The sequence below is a fragment of the Amblyomma mixtum genome, chromosome 8, assembly GCF_055824585.1.
Source record: "Amblyomma mixtum isolate Tamu chromosome 8, ASM5582458v1, whole genome shotgun sequence".
In the NCBI taxonomy this organism is placed as follows: Eukaryota; Metazoa; Arthropoda; class Arachnida; order Ixodida; family Ixodidae; genus Amblyomma; species Amblyomma mixtum.
Genome location: NC_143019.1, coordinates 50,462,779 through 50,479,177, shown reverse-complemented (window position 1 = coordinate 50,479,177; position 16,399 = coordinate 50,462,779). Strand labels below are relative to the sequence as shown.

Genomic DNA, 16,399 nt, shown 5'->3' with positions numbered 1-16,399 from the left:
TATTTCTTTAACGTGTTCTTATTGAAGGTATTACAAAACCAGTATTGTTACATAATGATCTAGCGATGCTGCGTAGCTGGCGGAAGTCAGTATTCCAAAAGTATCTAATACTGTTTTAGAAAGGCCAATAAAGGTCTGGAGAATGTAGTACTTTCTTAGACTCTTTCTGTAACGGGCTCTTATTGAAGGTATTACAAAACCAGTATTGGTACATAATGCTCTAGCTGCTCGGCTGCTGGCCCGAATGACGCGCGTGTGCGATCCCGGCCGCGGCGGCTGAATTTCGGTGGAGGCGAAATTCTTGAGGCCCGTGTACTGTGCGATGTCAGTGTACGTTAAAGAACCCCAGGTGGTCGAAATTTCCGGAGCCCTCCACTACGGCGTCCCTCATAGCCTTAGCTGCTTTGGGACGTTAAACCCTAATAAACAACCATAATGCTCTAGCAATGCTGCGTAGCTGGCGGAAGTCAGTATTACAAAAGTATTTGGGAACAATAAATGAGAGAAAAAGAGTGTCAAGTCCGGAAGTTTCAGGTATTAAAACAACGTAGTCGAAGACCCAGGAAGGTTGGTATTGTAGGCAATATTTTTCAGAATGCTCGTGAATCGCCATTAATTTTAGCTTTCCAAAACAATGAATAGTTGAAAAAAAAAACAGGCTATGCCGTATCATACGACAAAGCAGGCTAAGGAGTGCAAGATCATCTTTATTATTCTCAATGGAACAACCGATCTTAAACGGTACATTATGCAAGCAATTTGGCGAAGTCGTATACAAAAAAAAATATAAAAAATAGAGATCACTGCGACAACCCGCATTGGGAGAATGCGAAAGCAGTGACGCCTTCTAGGCACTCGTCGCCTCTCTTTGCTTCTCTTTATCATTTTCTTTTTGTTTGTTAATTAATTAAACTACTGAATTGGCGTGATTACCTAATGCTTTAATTAAATATAGATTTATTTACTGTTATTATACTCTCTTTTATCTCAATCAACCACTTTGATTTTTTAAAGTTGGTGTCGTGGTTGCTTTCCCGTCCACTTACTATATCCCCGTCCAGCCTATTCAACCGTCCAATGGTTTCTGCTGATAATTAATCAATTAATTAATCTATGTCAATGAAACTTTTAGTTCGATTAATTAACACTCATAAACACAGTTTAATTCTTTCCAAACTTTATTTTCACTTCTTTGCCTATTTTTCCACTATTTTGTCATCCACGGCTGTTTTCCGGTCCGCTCACTATATCGACGTCCGCGCTATTTCGACATTTTTGCCTCAAATTAATTAACTAATCATCCTATAGACATAATTTCATTTGTGCAGCATCCTCACAACGTCCTCTATCGATAATAACCATTTGTTTGATGCTACCTCTTCTGAAAACATCACAACTTCTTCGGACACGTTTTGGTGACACGACCTCGCCGCATAGCCTTTCGCATTAATAAGAGACGTGCTTGTTCCACGCCGAGTCTGAATCGAAGTAGACTCCCAGAAATTTTACGGAATCAATGTACTCAACAGTAGGACATGCCCAGGACGAGCATATGTGAGAATGAAGATAAACAGGTATTTTTATACTGATAGTTCGCAGAGGATTATGAAAACATACCAAATGTGTCTTGGATAAATTTAGCTCTATCTGGTTTTCTTGGAACCATGCCATGGATTCTGCAATGTCTAGTTGCAGTAGGGACATAGCGTTCTCATAATTTCCCGCACCTCCATCAGATTTATTGCGGTGTTAGTGACAATACGCTTAGCAATAATAAGTGTATTATCTGCATATTGACAAATATTAATGCAAAGGATAACCAAGCCGAAATAATTAACATAAACAACTGAAAATAATCATTATTTATTTATTGTGCCCATAAACAGAACACAAATTCTGGGCAGCAGAAGTCAGGAAATGCTCGAGGGGCAGTGCTTGGCTAATGGTGACATCAGGGCAATACCATACATGGGCATATAGTTTAAAACATTACTGTTTTTCTTGAGGAAATAGCAATTGACAGTAACAGCTGATTAGCAAATCCAAACAATAGAGGGAATAGCCAGCACACCGTGACCATCCCCGTTCTCAATCAATGAGTAGAGGTGCGCTACAGTTAGTACATTCATGTCAGCTAACAACATTAACAAAACGGGACATAAAGCACAATGCAGAGAGTGGATGCTTTGAATGAATGAATGAATGAATGAATGAATGAATGAATGAATGAATGAATGAATGAATGAATGAATGAATGAATGAATGAATGAATGAATGAATGAATTGAGTTTGAGGGCCCGGCCGAGCTGGAAACCGCAGCCTCCCACTGTGCAAAATCTTTGAGTCCCTCCGGGTCCTCGGGGCATTGTTATAATATACAGTATGTGAAATACCTCGTTTTGGATGATGGCATAGCTGGCATGCCGGAGAGTATACGTCTGGGTATATGACATACCCTTTATATGGGTTTGGTAGTGTGTCTGTTTGGTGTTGCCTCCATGTTACCTGTTCCTGCTTGGCTAGAGTTTTATCCTGGGATGGGTAGTGCATCTATAGCGCATCGTATTCTCGTGGTATGGGACTATGCGATCCTTTGATGATATGAAATCCGGGTCGCCCACTGCCCGACCGATAAGTCCTCGGGCATAGTTGTGGGCGGCATCCCTTCCCGGAAGGGGCAATTGCGAGGCACCCATACGATTTCAATCTGGCTGAGCGGTCTAGTTCCGCTCCTTCTTTTGAGGATCCGGTGTGCCGTAGAGCATACTCCCCCTTCCGCGAATTTATGATAGAAGTTTTTCAGTCGCTAAAGATAATTTCAGCCTCCGTGGACGCGATTGCTAAAGAAGTTGCGACAGTTTCTGCGTCTTCCGGGGGGCGCGGCTGGGCAAACGGGTTAGTCATCGTGATCGACTATGCCTAGGAAGATGCATCTCTCTCTGAGTGTTCTGCCGCGTTGGTGTAAACCGCTCCTTTTTTTATTCTAAAGGTGTAGTAGCAGTAGTACAAACTTTATCCCCCCTCCCTCTAAAAAAAAAGAGGGCGGGGGGGGGGGGGTGATGGGAAGGTTTTCGATGCAGTTTGGATGGCTCCTCTAGTCCAAGGTTCCACCGGCTTTCGCTGACTCAAGTACCGTAGGGCAGCGAGGTTGGGAGGGAGTGTTGATAGGTGTGATCATCCCAGTAACGTTTTCATTTCCCCTTCTGATATGTTTTCTTCTTTCCTTCTCTTTTTTTGTCGTCATTGCTCCCACATACTCGCATGCAGTGTATTCCAGGCTCCAGCACGCGCACAACGATATGTATCCTAAGTTGTACGTGAGCGTGTGTATTGTCCTGCGTTGTGTCCTTGCGTAGAACGTGAGCCGAAAACAAAAGTTCTCTCCTTGCGCGCCGTCTATAAAGCGATGTTAGCTGTCAGCCTTTTTCAAAGTTGTTGCAGTTTATAACGGTCGCGACGACCGAAGGCCTATAGAATTTCTTTGGAGGAGTACACGGGCCTCTAGAATTTCTCCTCCAAAAAAATTCAACCGCCGCGGCCGGTTGAATTTCTTTGGAGGAGAAATTCTAGAGGCCCGTGTACTGTGCGATGTCAGTGCACGTTAAAGAACCCCAGGTGGTCGAAATTTCGGGAGCCCTCCACTACGGCGTCTCTCATAGCCTTAGTCGCTTTGGGACGTTAAACCCCATAAACCAAACCAACCAAGTCATCAGCACATCGTTCTCACCGCGATGCTTCTACTTTGTCTTTCATGGACCTGCAGTTTGTAGTGCTTCTTCTTATTTTTCTGTGCTGTTCTGTTCTTCACGATATGTGGGAAAGGGAACAGCGCATGCATGAAGCTAGTCATTTTTGTCAAGTCATAATACTTCATGGTTCCTCATGACATCACCCTTTCCGTCAGCTCAATCTCTATAATACCAGGAGAACCCAATGACCCTCACCTTAGAGGGATTTTGTGGCCCACAGAGTGTTGACCAAGGCTCTAGATCCTTTATCACTCACAGGCCAGATCACATAATACCACTGTTCGTTGTATTATGTTCAATGTCTAGGTTGTGTAGGCAAACCGAGATTTTAAACCAACTTTCTGAGGGCCGAAACGCAATTGCTCTCGAAATTGGATGGGTGCTTTGCACCATGACCATGTCAAGGTGTAAGACCCGACTAAACGTCCTTCTTCGAAGATATGGCTGTATGAAGCTGTTTAGAGGCCTTTGTTTTCACAGTATTTCTGAGGCGACATCTTCAGTTGAAGCGGAAGAGACCACATGCAGTTCAAGAAGAGGAGAGGAATACATTCATTAATTTGGGATATTTGACGTTATTTCTGCCGCACTGCCTCGCAAACAGGGCGTCCTAGCAATGGTATAAATGAACAAAGAATGTGTATGAAACCGTACGCACACACCCTTTGTAGCTCAGCACAGACGCAGCATTACTGGCAGGCGATGGACGTCAACAGTGGAGCACAAGACGAGGCTCACAGTGTGGCCAGTTGAGGGAAAGTCATGTCACTAGTATTGGCATATGTCCTCAGGGATCCGTACAGGTGAAGCCTGGCTCAAGCTCGATGGCCCCTCTGCATAATTAAAGAAGGCGCCAGAGAGGCGCCGCCTGGGTCTCCTTGTGCTGTGCGGTTCGCCCACTCCCACACTAACGAGATGGCTTGTCGACGTCTCGCAAAGAGCGGGAAAGAAAAGAAGTACAAATTCAGGGGTCGGCTCGTTGGTCCGAAGAAACGAAACGACCTGTCTCGACGACGAGTCTAACTTCCTGGACGGTTAAGATCAATCCACTGTGAGGAGAGGGTGCCAGTGCAGAGAATCGATGCCCAATCACACCGCGACCCCAAATGACCGCAGCAAGGAAGTCGTAGACAACTCAAGGCCACTCGCAGGACAGCATCGTCTATTCAACGACTGCGCATGAATGAGGAGGGGGCCGAGACGGGTATCGTACCCTTTAAACACCAGCTTGTAGGCGTAGGCGCCTAGTCGCGTCATGTCTTTCCAACAGGGTTGGCGCCGGTTAAACGGCCCGCGACGAGGGTGACTACGGTTAACGTAGAGTACCACTACGACAACAACAGCACCGGTCAGCGGCAGAAAGCCTCACAAGAATGCCCGTTTTTATCCGGTTAACCATCTGTCTCCCTTTCGAGGCGGGCCTGTGACAAGCGGCCCGCGATTGGCGCCACATTGTTGCGGAGGGACAGAGGGCCGGCCTGCCGCCGCCGACCGGACTGGGGGGACGACGTGGGGAACGAAGACGTGTGGCCAAAGGCGATGCCTATCTGGCGCCGGTGGCTCTGCCTGACTGCGCACGAAGAACGAATTGGCGGGGGGAAAAGGAACGGGACTGTACTGCCCCCGTACTCCCGTAGGCCGCCGACGTGGCGTCGTCGCCGTCTACTTGGCGACGGCGCTCGCTCGCTGCACCGGAAGGCGTCTGCGGCGAACAACCCCCCCACTCTCGTTCCTTCCTGGAACGCGCGCCCGTACTTTAGCGGCGGCGGCCGCCCAAGCAGCGGGCTGTGTGCCCGGTTCGTGCGTCTTCGCGGGCAGCAGCTCTCGCTCGTCTTGGCGCCGGGGCGGATGCCAAGGAGTCCTCTCGCTGCTTTTTATCTCGTCCGGCGGGCGCTCTCCTTCGGGAAGAAACCTGTTTGTGTGCAGAAGCGGCGGCCGACGACGAGGGGTGTAGAAGAGAGTGATGCGTGTGCGCATGCGTGGCATCGCGGCAACGTCTTCGACCTCGTCTCGAGGAGCGTGCGTGCGAAGTCAAGTGGACGCGGCGTGCCCCCTCCGGGAGGAGAGAGGAGCTGCTTCTCCGACGAACTGAAACTTGCTGGGGGCACGATGACGATGATGTGCCTTCTCCGCGGCAAATGAACGCAGCGGCTGACGAACGCGCCGCCGCGGCCTCTGCCGTCGCCGCTACGGGACGTCAACAGCGCAGACGACGCCGACGGCGACCGTAGCAGACGACGTCGGGGAACGGAAAGAGAGAAAACAGCCGCACAGGTAACGGTTTGTCACGAAGCGCTCTGCTGGGGTGATGAGCGACACCGCACAGGGCCGTGCGCTTTGAGGGAGGTGGGGAGGAGGTGGAACGCCGCGCTTTCTTTTGTTATTTTCTTTTCCGCTCTCTGTAGCTTTCCTGTTGTTGCAAAGCGCCCCGCTTGGAGGATGCCGAAGACACGCGGGCTGCTCGCCGCTGCTCCAGTTGTGTAACGTCTTTTAGCGAGTCGAGGCCATCACCCGCGCGCTTGGCGGCTACGGGCGGCGGGAGTCCCTTTGCGCGTTCAGGTTTTCTCTCTGTGCTCTGGACCTCCAAAAAACGGATGTGGGTGTATTTTTTTCCACAACATTACCGATTTGTTTCGTTTTGTGCAAGCGAAATTCTAAAGTGCGCGTGAAAAATGGGCCATCGCATCGCTGTGTCCTTCCTTCCGCCGTTGTACCAAGAAAGCGTGCTGTGAGTGACACGATTTGTGGACGAAAGGAAGCCACCGACAAGTGGATATTGCGCACACGCCTGGGATTTCCTTTCCATCTTCTCTTTGTCGTCTTAGTCGGCCTGCATGCAAAGGCGACGACGTGTCAGAGAGTGACGTATTCGCTCATCACTCTGCTGCTGCTGCTGCTTCATCCGGCGGCAAACACTCGCGGTAAGCCCCTGTTTTCATCTCGCTACTTTTAATAGTTTCTCGACCGAAAGCGGTCCCGTGATCGGGATCGGAAATGCCGCGTCTATCACTTAGATTGCTTTTGGGGTTCACTGACTTTTCGGTCAGTGGCGAAGCGAAAAGAAAGCGCTCCCTGGAATCGGAAACAGCAACTGCCAGCTTCGACGCACATCATTTAAACGTCGCCACTCCCCGCGACGAAAGAACCTTGGATATTCGTCTGCGGCTCAGGTCGTTGCCGCGCTGACAGTCGTCGGTCTTGTGTGTCCAGTGTTGTTTTTCTCTCCCGACCTCTCGAAGTCGTCCGTACGCGTACGAAATGATATGACAGCGTAGCAACAAGATTTCCGAGGTGATATGCGACGGGCCATTTCCTTCAAGTGGGCGGCAGGTCTTGAACGTGCCCATGGCCGCGCTCGAATGACGACAGAAGCGGAGTTTTGTGTTCATTAAAAAAAAAAAAAATGTTGTAGATGAGATTAGCGCATAACATGCAGACGACCGCAGTGTATCTTTGCGAATTCGCGACCATCTTAACGTCTAAACGCCCGTTTCTTTTTCGACTGTTTCTCTTGCGCGGTTATATGTGCCGTATACAAAAAGTCTACTCGCAAGACGCTTTTTTTGTGAAAAAGCTGCTTGACTGCTAGCTAGTTGGCACAGCATCTTGACAGTAGCTCTCGCTGAAGGATTACCGGAGAGGCAGAGGTCTAGACTATAGATAAAGAGCAGAGAAGGTTGAATTTTGACGGCACAAATTTCTACAATATACGTGGGAGGGAACCGCTGAGCAACGTTTCGACTAGCTGCGATAAGAAGACTTCTTTTCGTCTAGGCGGACTGAGGATTCTCGAAACCCCGTCCCCTCTACACCATGAGGGAGACGCATACGACACACCTCTAGCGAAAATTCTGACATTACTAATAGCCTACTTGCTTATCGGCTACTAATTGGCAATTAGCCTATAAGAAATGATTCTGGAGAATCTGATGGGATTCCCTGACGCTGGTATCATTTACAGGGCCATCAACGTATCATGGGGCGGCAGATAGTTAGGTGGGCGGGTGAGATTAAAAAGATTGCGGGGATACGGTGGCCGCAACTGGCGAAGGACAGGGTTAATTGGAGAGACATGGGAGAGGCCTTTGCCCTGCAGTGGGCGTAGTCACGCTGATGATGATGATGAACGTGACGAGGTATCCATTTGAAGCAAGCGTGCATGAATGTTCTCTGGGAGACACCATAAGGAAACGCAGAGCTTAATTCATCAACGCTTGCCGTATAAAAATAGGCAGACTTAGTGGACTTTTATAGAGGCTCCGAAAAGAGCAACCATAAGTTTTGGTGGCAATTTGTAGATCGGCGAAGCTATCTAAATAAATATTGTGACTAGATATCTGTCATGTGTCGTGTCAAACTGGGAAGGTTACCTGTGCTGTTCTGTTAACTGAAGACAACTACGCAATTGCTGGCGTCAAAGGAGCTACATCAGAGCTACATCGATCCCGGCCGCGGCGGCTGGAATTTCTTTGGAGGAGAAATTCTAGAGGCCCGTGTACTGTGCGATGTCAGTGCACGTTAAAGAACCCCAGGTGATCGAAATTTCCGGAGCCCTTCACTACGGCGTCTCTCATAGCCTCAGTCGCTTTGGGACGTTAAACCCCATATACTAAACTACTAAACTACTAAACTAGAGAAGTGCATGTCGCTCCCTCGTAGAGTAATTCAAACCCACGTCGGACTAATAAAAGACGCATACAGCAAATACAGGAATGTATTGGATCAATACATATTTCTAATAAGGGAGTAATTACTCATTGCCATCCACCCGAGCGCAGCCATACGGCTACAAAGGAAAGCTATACAGCTTTCTCAGAAACTTCGTAGTTAAAGAAAAATTCTTCCTGGTCCGGGGTTCGAACCCAGGACCACCGCTTCACCGGAGCAGTCGCTCTACCAATTGAGCTAACCAGGACGGCAAGCTTATGGTAGGGCGAGAGCGAATTGATCAATAACTCGAAGTGGGAACTGTGTTGGTCAAATGTTTAGGGGAATCCCCCAAGGTGGAGTAGATTTGTAATAAGGGAGTAATTACTCATTGCCATCCACCCGAGCGCAGCCATACGGCTACAAAGGAAAGCTATACAGCTTTCTCAGAAACTTCGTAGTTAAAGAAAAATTCGTCCTGGTCCGGGGTTCGAACCCAGGACCACCGCTTCACCGGAGCAGTCGCTCTACCAATTGAGCTAACCAGGACGGCAAGCTTATGGTAGGGCGAGAGCGAATTGATCAATAACTCGAAGTGGGAACTGTGTTGGTCAAATGTTTAGGGGAATCCCCCAAGGTGGAGTAGATTTGTAATAAGGGAGTAATTACTCATTGCCATCCACCCGAGCGCAGCCATACGGCTACAAAGGAAAGCTATACAGCTTTCTCAGAAACTTCGTAGTTAAAAAAAAATTCGTCCTGGTCCGGGGTTCGAACCCAGGACCACCGCTTCACCGGAGCAGTCGCTCTACCAATTGAGCTAACCAGGACGGCAAGCTTATGGTAGGGCGAGAGCGAATTGATCAATAACTCGAAGTGGGAACTGTGTTGGTCAAATGTTTAGGGGAATCCCCCAAGGTGGAGTAGATTTGTAATAAGGGAGTAATTACTCATTGCCATCCACCCGAGCGCAGCCATACGGCTACAAAGGAAAGCTATACAGCTTTCTCAGAAACTTCGTAGTTAAAGAAAAATTCGTCCTGGTCCGGGGTCCTGGTCCTGGTCCTGGGTTCGAACCCCGGACCAGGACGAATTTTTCTTTAACTACGAAGTTTCTGAGAAAGCTGTATAGCTTTCCTTTGTAGCCGTATGGCTGCGCTCGGGTGGATGGCAATGAGTAATTACTCCCTTATTACAAATCTACTCCACCTTGGGGGATTCCCCTAAACATTTGACCAACACAGTTCCCACTTCGAGTTATTGATCAATTCGCTCTCGCCCTACCATAAGCTTGCCGTCCTGGTTAGCTCAATTGGTAGAGCGACTGCTCCGGTGAAGCGGTGGTCCTGGGTTCGAACCCCGGACCAGGACGAATTTTTCTTTAACTACGAAGTTTCTGAGAAAGCTGTATAGCTTTCCTTTGTAGCCGTATGGCTGCGCTCGGGTGGATGGCAATGAGTAATTACTCCCTTATTACAAATCTACTCCACCTTGGGGGATTCCCCTAAACATTTGACCAACACAGTTCCCACTTCGAGTTATTGATCAATTCGCTCTCGCCCTACCATAAGCTTGCCGTCCTGGTTAGCTCAATTGGTAGAGCGACTGCTCCGGTGAAGCGGTGGTCCTGGGTTCGAACCCCGGACCAGGACGAATTTTTCTTTAACTACGAAGTTTCTGAGAAAGCTGTATAGCTTTCCTTTGTAGCCGTATGGCTGCGCTCGGGTGGATGGCAATGAGTAATTACTCCCTTATTACAAATCTACTCCACCTTGGGGGATTCCCCTAAACATTTGACCAATACATATTTCTGTTAGAATTTTCGCCAGAGGCAGATTTCTGTGCGCGTCTTTTATCTCTTATCACTTATCTCTACCATATGCACGAGCTGCGCGTAGTTGTATGTCTTGTTTCTTAGCAAAACAATGTCATCCCCGTATTTCTATTTATCTGTCAGCGGGTTACTCTCACGACGTCTTTTGCAATTTTCCTAAGCAGTTAGGTAATGAAATGGACCGGATGTAAGGGGAGACGCGGTAACTGAAATGGGCATTTCGGTCAAAATTTTCTATTCATCTTTTTTTTCGTAACTCCTCGTGACGAAAAATTATAGCGAAGTACAGGTTTTAAAAATTTTAAAACAGGTTTTTAAAACAGGTTTTAAATTCCGCATTTCTGTGACCAAAAACAAAAACGTACGAGGCAATAAACGTGGCAAACTAGGGAATAAATTTTAAGGCTGATTTTCTCAAGTTTCACTTTTTCTGCTTAGCATTCCGTAACGAATGACAGTATATAATGATTCTGTTATTTCGTGCATGAATCCTTAGACGTAATGGAGTACAATAATTAAAGCCATCATTTTTCTGTGTACACGTGCGATATTTTTAAAAGTCATTTTTAAAAAAAGTTTTCATGTAAATATGGATGCTTGAGTTTTAACTCTTTATTTCCATGAGTATCAAGCATCTAAAAAAAATAGCTTAGTGCACAAAACAGGGCTTTGTGAGTACGCTGGTGTAAAAAAACTTGTGCACTTCCTTGTCAATTATGTAACACCCCGGAAATAACTTTACGAGGGTGGTAACTATAATTATTCAAAACTATACTAGCTTGTTTAAAATAAAATATAGTTCTGAAATCAGCATAAAAAGTTCCATATCTCTGCTAAATATGGTTGCATTTCACGCATGAATAACAAAAATAGTTTTTAGTCACCATGTACCTCTTATTAATTAATTAATTAATTAATTAATTAATTAATTAATTAATTATGCGTCAAAGCTTTTGAAAGGGGAAGGGGAGTGCTCAGGATCACTGTGGACCGTCCTTGAACTCGGCGGCTAAATCTCGGTATATAAGCGTTTTTTTTTTGCATTTCGTTCCCGTCGAAATGCGGCCGGCAATCGAACCAGCGACCTCGTGCATGATGAGCGGCATTTTGCTGTTGTACGCGAGCTTGCAGTGAAATTCTGTGGTCGCACTCCACATAGGCGTACTAACATTCCTCAGTTTCGTGCGTGGAGGCAGTCTCTTTTTTTGTTCTTGTTGTTGGTGGTGGTGGTGTCCGAAATCGCCCCTGCGATCCTGACAGTGTATTTTTCAGAACATCGAATTCTTGCTGTCCACACCGAACGGATTTGGGAAAATATGGCTGCCGATGCCGCATAACGTTCCCCGCACAAATTCCGGTACTCGATAATCTGGTAATCCTGGTAATCCAAACTGCATCTCTTATTTTGTTCAAGCGCTTAAGGTAACGATAACTTGGGTTCTGAAACAAATATCGGAAATATTATTTGATGTGCACTAGTGTGGCTCTGGGGCTTGTTGGTTCATAGTCTCATAGTCAACGTCAGAAACGGACGAGGAGGAACACTATAGTCGATCACGTTCTCTCGTGCGAGTCGAAAAATTACGAGCCTCTTTTTGAAAAATGTGTTGTTCTAGGAAATAGCAGAAAAAAGATAGCACGTGAGATCATCGAAGCCGAAAAAATATATATATTTCAGGTCGCACTTGCGTAAGCACACCTTACATTTTACGCTCTTGCCCTGTCCGTCCTTCCTGTGTTCTGAGTGTTTTTCTGTGCGCTGTTTTTAGATACATTTTCCTCTGCGATAACGGACTTGCATTTGTAAGTTATCGAGACTGTCCGCACAATTGATTACGTGTCATTTTGCCGACATATAATATTGCTACGACGAAGAGGAAGTGGAAGTCGAAGTAGCCTCCCGCGTGAAAGGGTCGCACGAAGAAGAAGAGGTTGTTGGTGCTTCCTGCTGGCGTTGGTGCTTCCTGATGCTCGCCGCTAGGAACTATTCACCTACCGCTTGTAAATAAATGTAAATAGTATTTCCCCGTAACATCTTGGTGGAGGTGCGGCAAGACGGAACTACGCAGCGGGCGCTACCTTCCACCCCCGACGTACCTTTCACGCCGCCGCTACCTTCCACGGCTTACAATGACGGAAGCCGCTCCTCCAGATTCGGCAGCATCAGTGTCCTCGGTGGTCCTCACTCACCCTCGGGATCCTGGACCCTTCTCTGGGGACCGCTTGTAAATAAATGTAAATAGTATTTCCCCGTAACAATATGGTGTTGGTTAATTAGTTAGTTACTCAGTCAGTCAGTTGGTTGTTTAGTTAGTTAGTTATTTGGTTGGTTGTTAGTTAGTTAGTTGTTAGTTAGTTAGTTAGTTAGTTAGTTAGTTAGTTAGTTAGTTAGTTAGTTAGTTAGTTAGTTAGTTAGTTAGTTAGTTAGTTAGTTAGTTAGTTAGCGCCCGTGGTGTTAATTCTCTTCTTTGTGTTTACGTCTTCTTCTACGCTACAGTGTTTTTCAAGTTCTTGGTGTATTTCGAACATTTTTGCATTGAGCTGGGAAATTCCCTGAATTTGGAGAAACTCATGACATTTTCGAAGCGCAGAGGAAAACTATACTCGCGGTCACCTTCCTGGGGTACTGCAGCAGAGGCTAGGCAAGAAAGGGTAAGACCCGGCATTGTAGCCCGTGCAGCGAACAACCCACTTTCTAAACAGTTATATTTCGGGCATAAGATTATCGCACAGTATATTTCCCAGTTACATACACCCCAATTTAAGAAACCAAAGCGAGAAGAACATTCCCCTTTGCTTTCGTGGGTTTCGGTGAATGTTGACTTCCTTCATATTTAAGCCACTCGCCACGGCACGAGAACAAAGGCGTCCGTCTCCATCTCTTCCCTGCGTAACCTCTGCTCCAGTGCCACAGAAAGTTGTCCGCGACACCCCTTTTCCCTCGAGTGTGTTCTTATCTGTGCTGATTGCAGTGTTGTGAGCGATATCAAGCTCATGAAAATGCTTTTACTCCTTTTGGAATGCGCGCTAATCAGCTTGTTGTTGATGTTTTTTTTTTTTTGTTTACTCCCACTGTAAAACGTGGTCGCACTGACTCCCACCCCTTTTCGAGCTCCTGACGAGGAGGGATGCTATGCTACTCTGACTACACTCTGTAGGTACGGGCACTGGTCTCAAAGATGAGCTCTTTACGGCACCACAGAGATCCTTCCATGCATGTACCGCTTGCGATTCCGTTCTCCTATACACTGGTCAAATTTTTCACAGCCGTATCTCCGTAGGTTAACATGTTCGCTGCGTCGTGGGTTACCGGTGGCTCACGTGATTTTCTTATTATGTGCGGCCACAAATACTGGTCCCCACGATGAAGCTGTGGGGCAGATTTTATAGTGAGTTCTTCCTCCTTAGACCTCACAATACAATCTGACCCATGGCTTTGTTATGTTACTCAGTATCTAATCTGCGTGAAGGATAAAATCATTCTTATTTTTCCTTAGGACCACGGGCTTAGTGGACATCCTTTGATAACCACGTGTGTTTGTGAGTGCGTGAGTGATATACTTGATGTCACGTTTCTTTTTTCCCTTTTTCTCTCTTTTTCACCCTCTTCTTTCACCCTCATCTGGAGTAGCATGCCAGGCTCATAAGCAGGCAGACCTCTCCTTTATTCATTAAAGTCTTTCTCTCGGTATTCGAGGCCGCACAGCATGATTAAATGACGTGACGCGGAAGTGACTCACGACGCAGTGAACGTGTTAAAGACCAGCGTAGTTGGCGAAGGGAAATTCGGTGATATATAGTAATGCATAGAAAATGAGAAAACAATTTCTGCAGTTAATGCCAACAGAAACTTGGGCATGGATGCATGTTTTACGTATGTAACCCGTCGCGGTGGCTCAGTGGCTATGGTGCTCGGCTGCTGACCCGAAAGACGCGGGTTCGATCCCGGCCGCGGCGGTTGAATTTCTTTGGAGGAGAAATTCTAGAGGCCCGTGTACTGTGCGATGTCAGTGCTCGTTAATGAAAACCGAAAAAAAAAAAAGAACAGTCGAAATTTGCGGAGCCCTTCACTACGGCGTCTTTCATAGCCCGAGTCCCTTTGGGACGTTAAACCCCCGTAAACCAAACTAAACCAAACCATGTTTCATGTATTTTTACATAAGGCATAATGAAAAGGGTCCAACTTAAGGACAGCGAGGCGAGTTATCGAAAGAAAAATGACAGGTGTAATGTTAAGAGACGGAAGAGGGCAGAGTGGGTCTGGGATCAAACAGGGGTTAATGACATCCTATAGTCGAAATCAAGAGGAAGAAATGGGCTCGGGCAGGGCATGTAATATGAAGGCAAGATAACCGATGGTTATTAGAGGTAACAGACTGTATTCTAAGGGAAGAGAAGCGGGAGGCGGTAGCAAGTGGGGTGGGCGAATGCATGAGATTAAGAAGTTTGTGGGGATAGGGTGGCGGCAGGCGGCAAAGGACACGGTTGATTGGGAGACATGGGAGAGGCCTCTGCCCTGCAGAGGGGGTAGTCAGGCTGATGATGATGGCGATGATGATGATGATGATGATGATGCATGTTATATAGGGCAGTGCGAAGGCATTAGAAGTTTTTTTTTTTTTTTTTCCTGAAAACTGCGTTGTAACGAAATGGTTCGTGCTTGGTGCGAACTTCAGTGCAACTCCCGAATACGTCCAGCGTTATATTACTTTTAAACTACATTGAGCGGCGGCTGCGGCGGCCACGTCCCTTTCAAGGCTGGCGGCGCGTCGAAAAGGAATGCTGTATATACTCTGAACAGTGTTGTTGGCAGCGTCGCTTTGGGGACGGCTGCCAAGTTTCTGCGGGCGCAGCCGGAGGGGATTGCAAGGCGTTGCATGATTCGCGAAAACAAGCGTGGGGGTCGTTTCCTTCGGGTGTGCGTGCACGAAGTATATAACCCCTTCAGTCACCACGTACACATATGTGCATAAGTATAAGGCTTTCTGCGTATGTGCATACGCAACTTTTGTGTCAGCATCGCTTAATTCAATCTGCCGCGAATAGCTGCAGAGCTTATCGTTTGTACCATGTTACGCGGCACGCAGAAGGAACACACACAACTGTTTTTAAGACGGATGCCATCCGCTTTTCTCGTAAGTTTTAAGCGGCACGCGAAAAAAACATATGCAATTGTTTTTAAGCAAGCAGTAAGTGGTTTTAATGACATAATAAATGGAAGTAAAAGATTTTTGCTAGCTCCGACATCTGCTATCGCTACGGGAAGCACCTGAGCTGGGCCAGCGGAAATAAAAAGATAGCAGGCAGTGTGCAGAAATGAAATGAAAGGGGTGAGGGGACAGTGAGAAAGGACAGGGGGAAAGAGGTACACTGGACAATAAATCTACTAGATATTTACATATATTAACAAATGTACGGGTCGCACGCATGTGATGGTTTGGTTGAGTACAGTACACACACACGCGCACGACACAATGCACAGAACAGCTGGAGTGGGGCGTCCAGCTGATCGTCGTCCAAGGCAGCAAAGTAGCACACGCGGAGCGTTCGGTCACTGCGCGTAACTACCTGGCGGAGAACAGGCGGATACATCCGTTTTTCTCGTAATTTCCGGTGTGGCTCCGGAACATATGTGTATTAGATCGCTTTTTTTTTTTTTCGCACGCAACAACGCTTTCAAAAGGCCTAAAAACCTAAATTGTTTACATAATGACTTCTCGCAGAAATTTGTCAGAAGTAGTAGTTGACATTCCGAAAATAGTCTAGAATCTTGACATGGAGATATGAGAACCCGATCGGAATTGCGCGTAAATATAATCAGCAGGAAAGGCTGAGACTTGAGTGTGCTACCGGGCACGTTCATTACGAAACTCTGAAATTTTGAGCTTTCCATTGATTGGGTCATAATTCTTAATTGGGGGATAAGCCCATTTTCTCACTTTTACTTGCAGCAAGTGATGTTTCATGTCGAAACCAAAAATTCCCTGTTACACGTAAAACTCCCTTTTTCAGGCCCTTTTCCTCTGTATTACAGCTAGAGGAATTCGTCAATTTGGAAAAAGTGTGACAATTTCGGTTCTTGAAATTCCCTGAAACTTAAAGGTGCAGTGAAGAGGAATCTGAACTCGTTTTTTTGCCGCGGGAACTCGATCTACACGTTGCGAGCATT

The 16,399-nt window shown here is 46.7% G+C and overlaps 1 protein-coding gene and 1 non-coding gene across 3 annotated transcripts in view; one reads left to right on the top strand and one right to left on the bottom strand.

Annotated features, from left to right (window-relative positions):
* The first annotated feature begins 5,476 nt into the window (after positions 1 to 5,476).
* The window catches only part of dpp (decapentaplegic morphogen), a 30,410-nt gene continuing 19,487 nt past the window's right edge, over positions 5,477 to 16,399 (top strand). The window contains exon 1 of one of the 2 annotated variants that reach the window (XM_089557281.1): positions 5,477 to 6,023. The gene's annotated coding sequence lies outside the window, so the exon portion shown is untranslated. Of the gene's footprint in view, positions 6,024 to 6,247; positions 6,671 to 16,399 lie in introns of those variants that run through there. The other variant, XM_089557282.1, reaches the window with a different exon arrangement.
* Positions 8,591 to 8,664, bottom strand: TRNAT-GGU (transfer RNA threonine (anticodon GGU)). Its single transcript has one exon. It is a non-coding gene; the product is annotated as a tRNA-Thr (tRNA).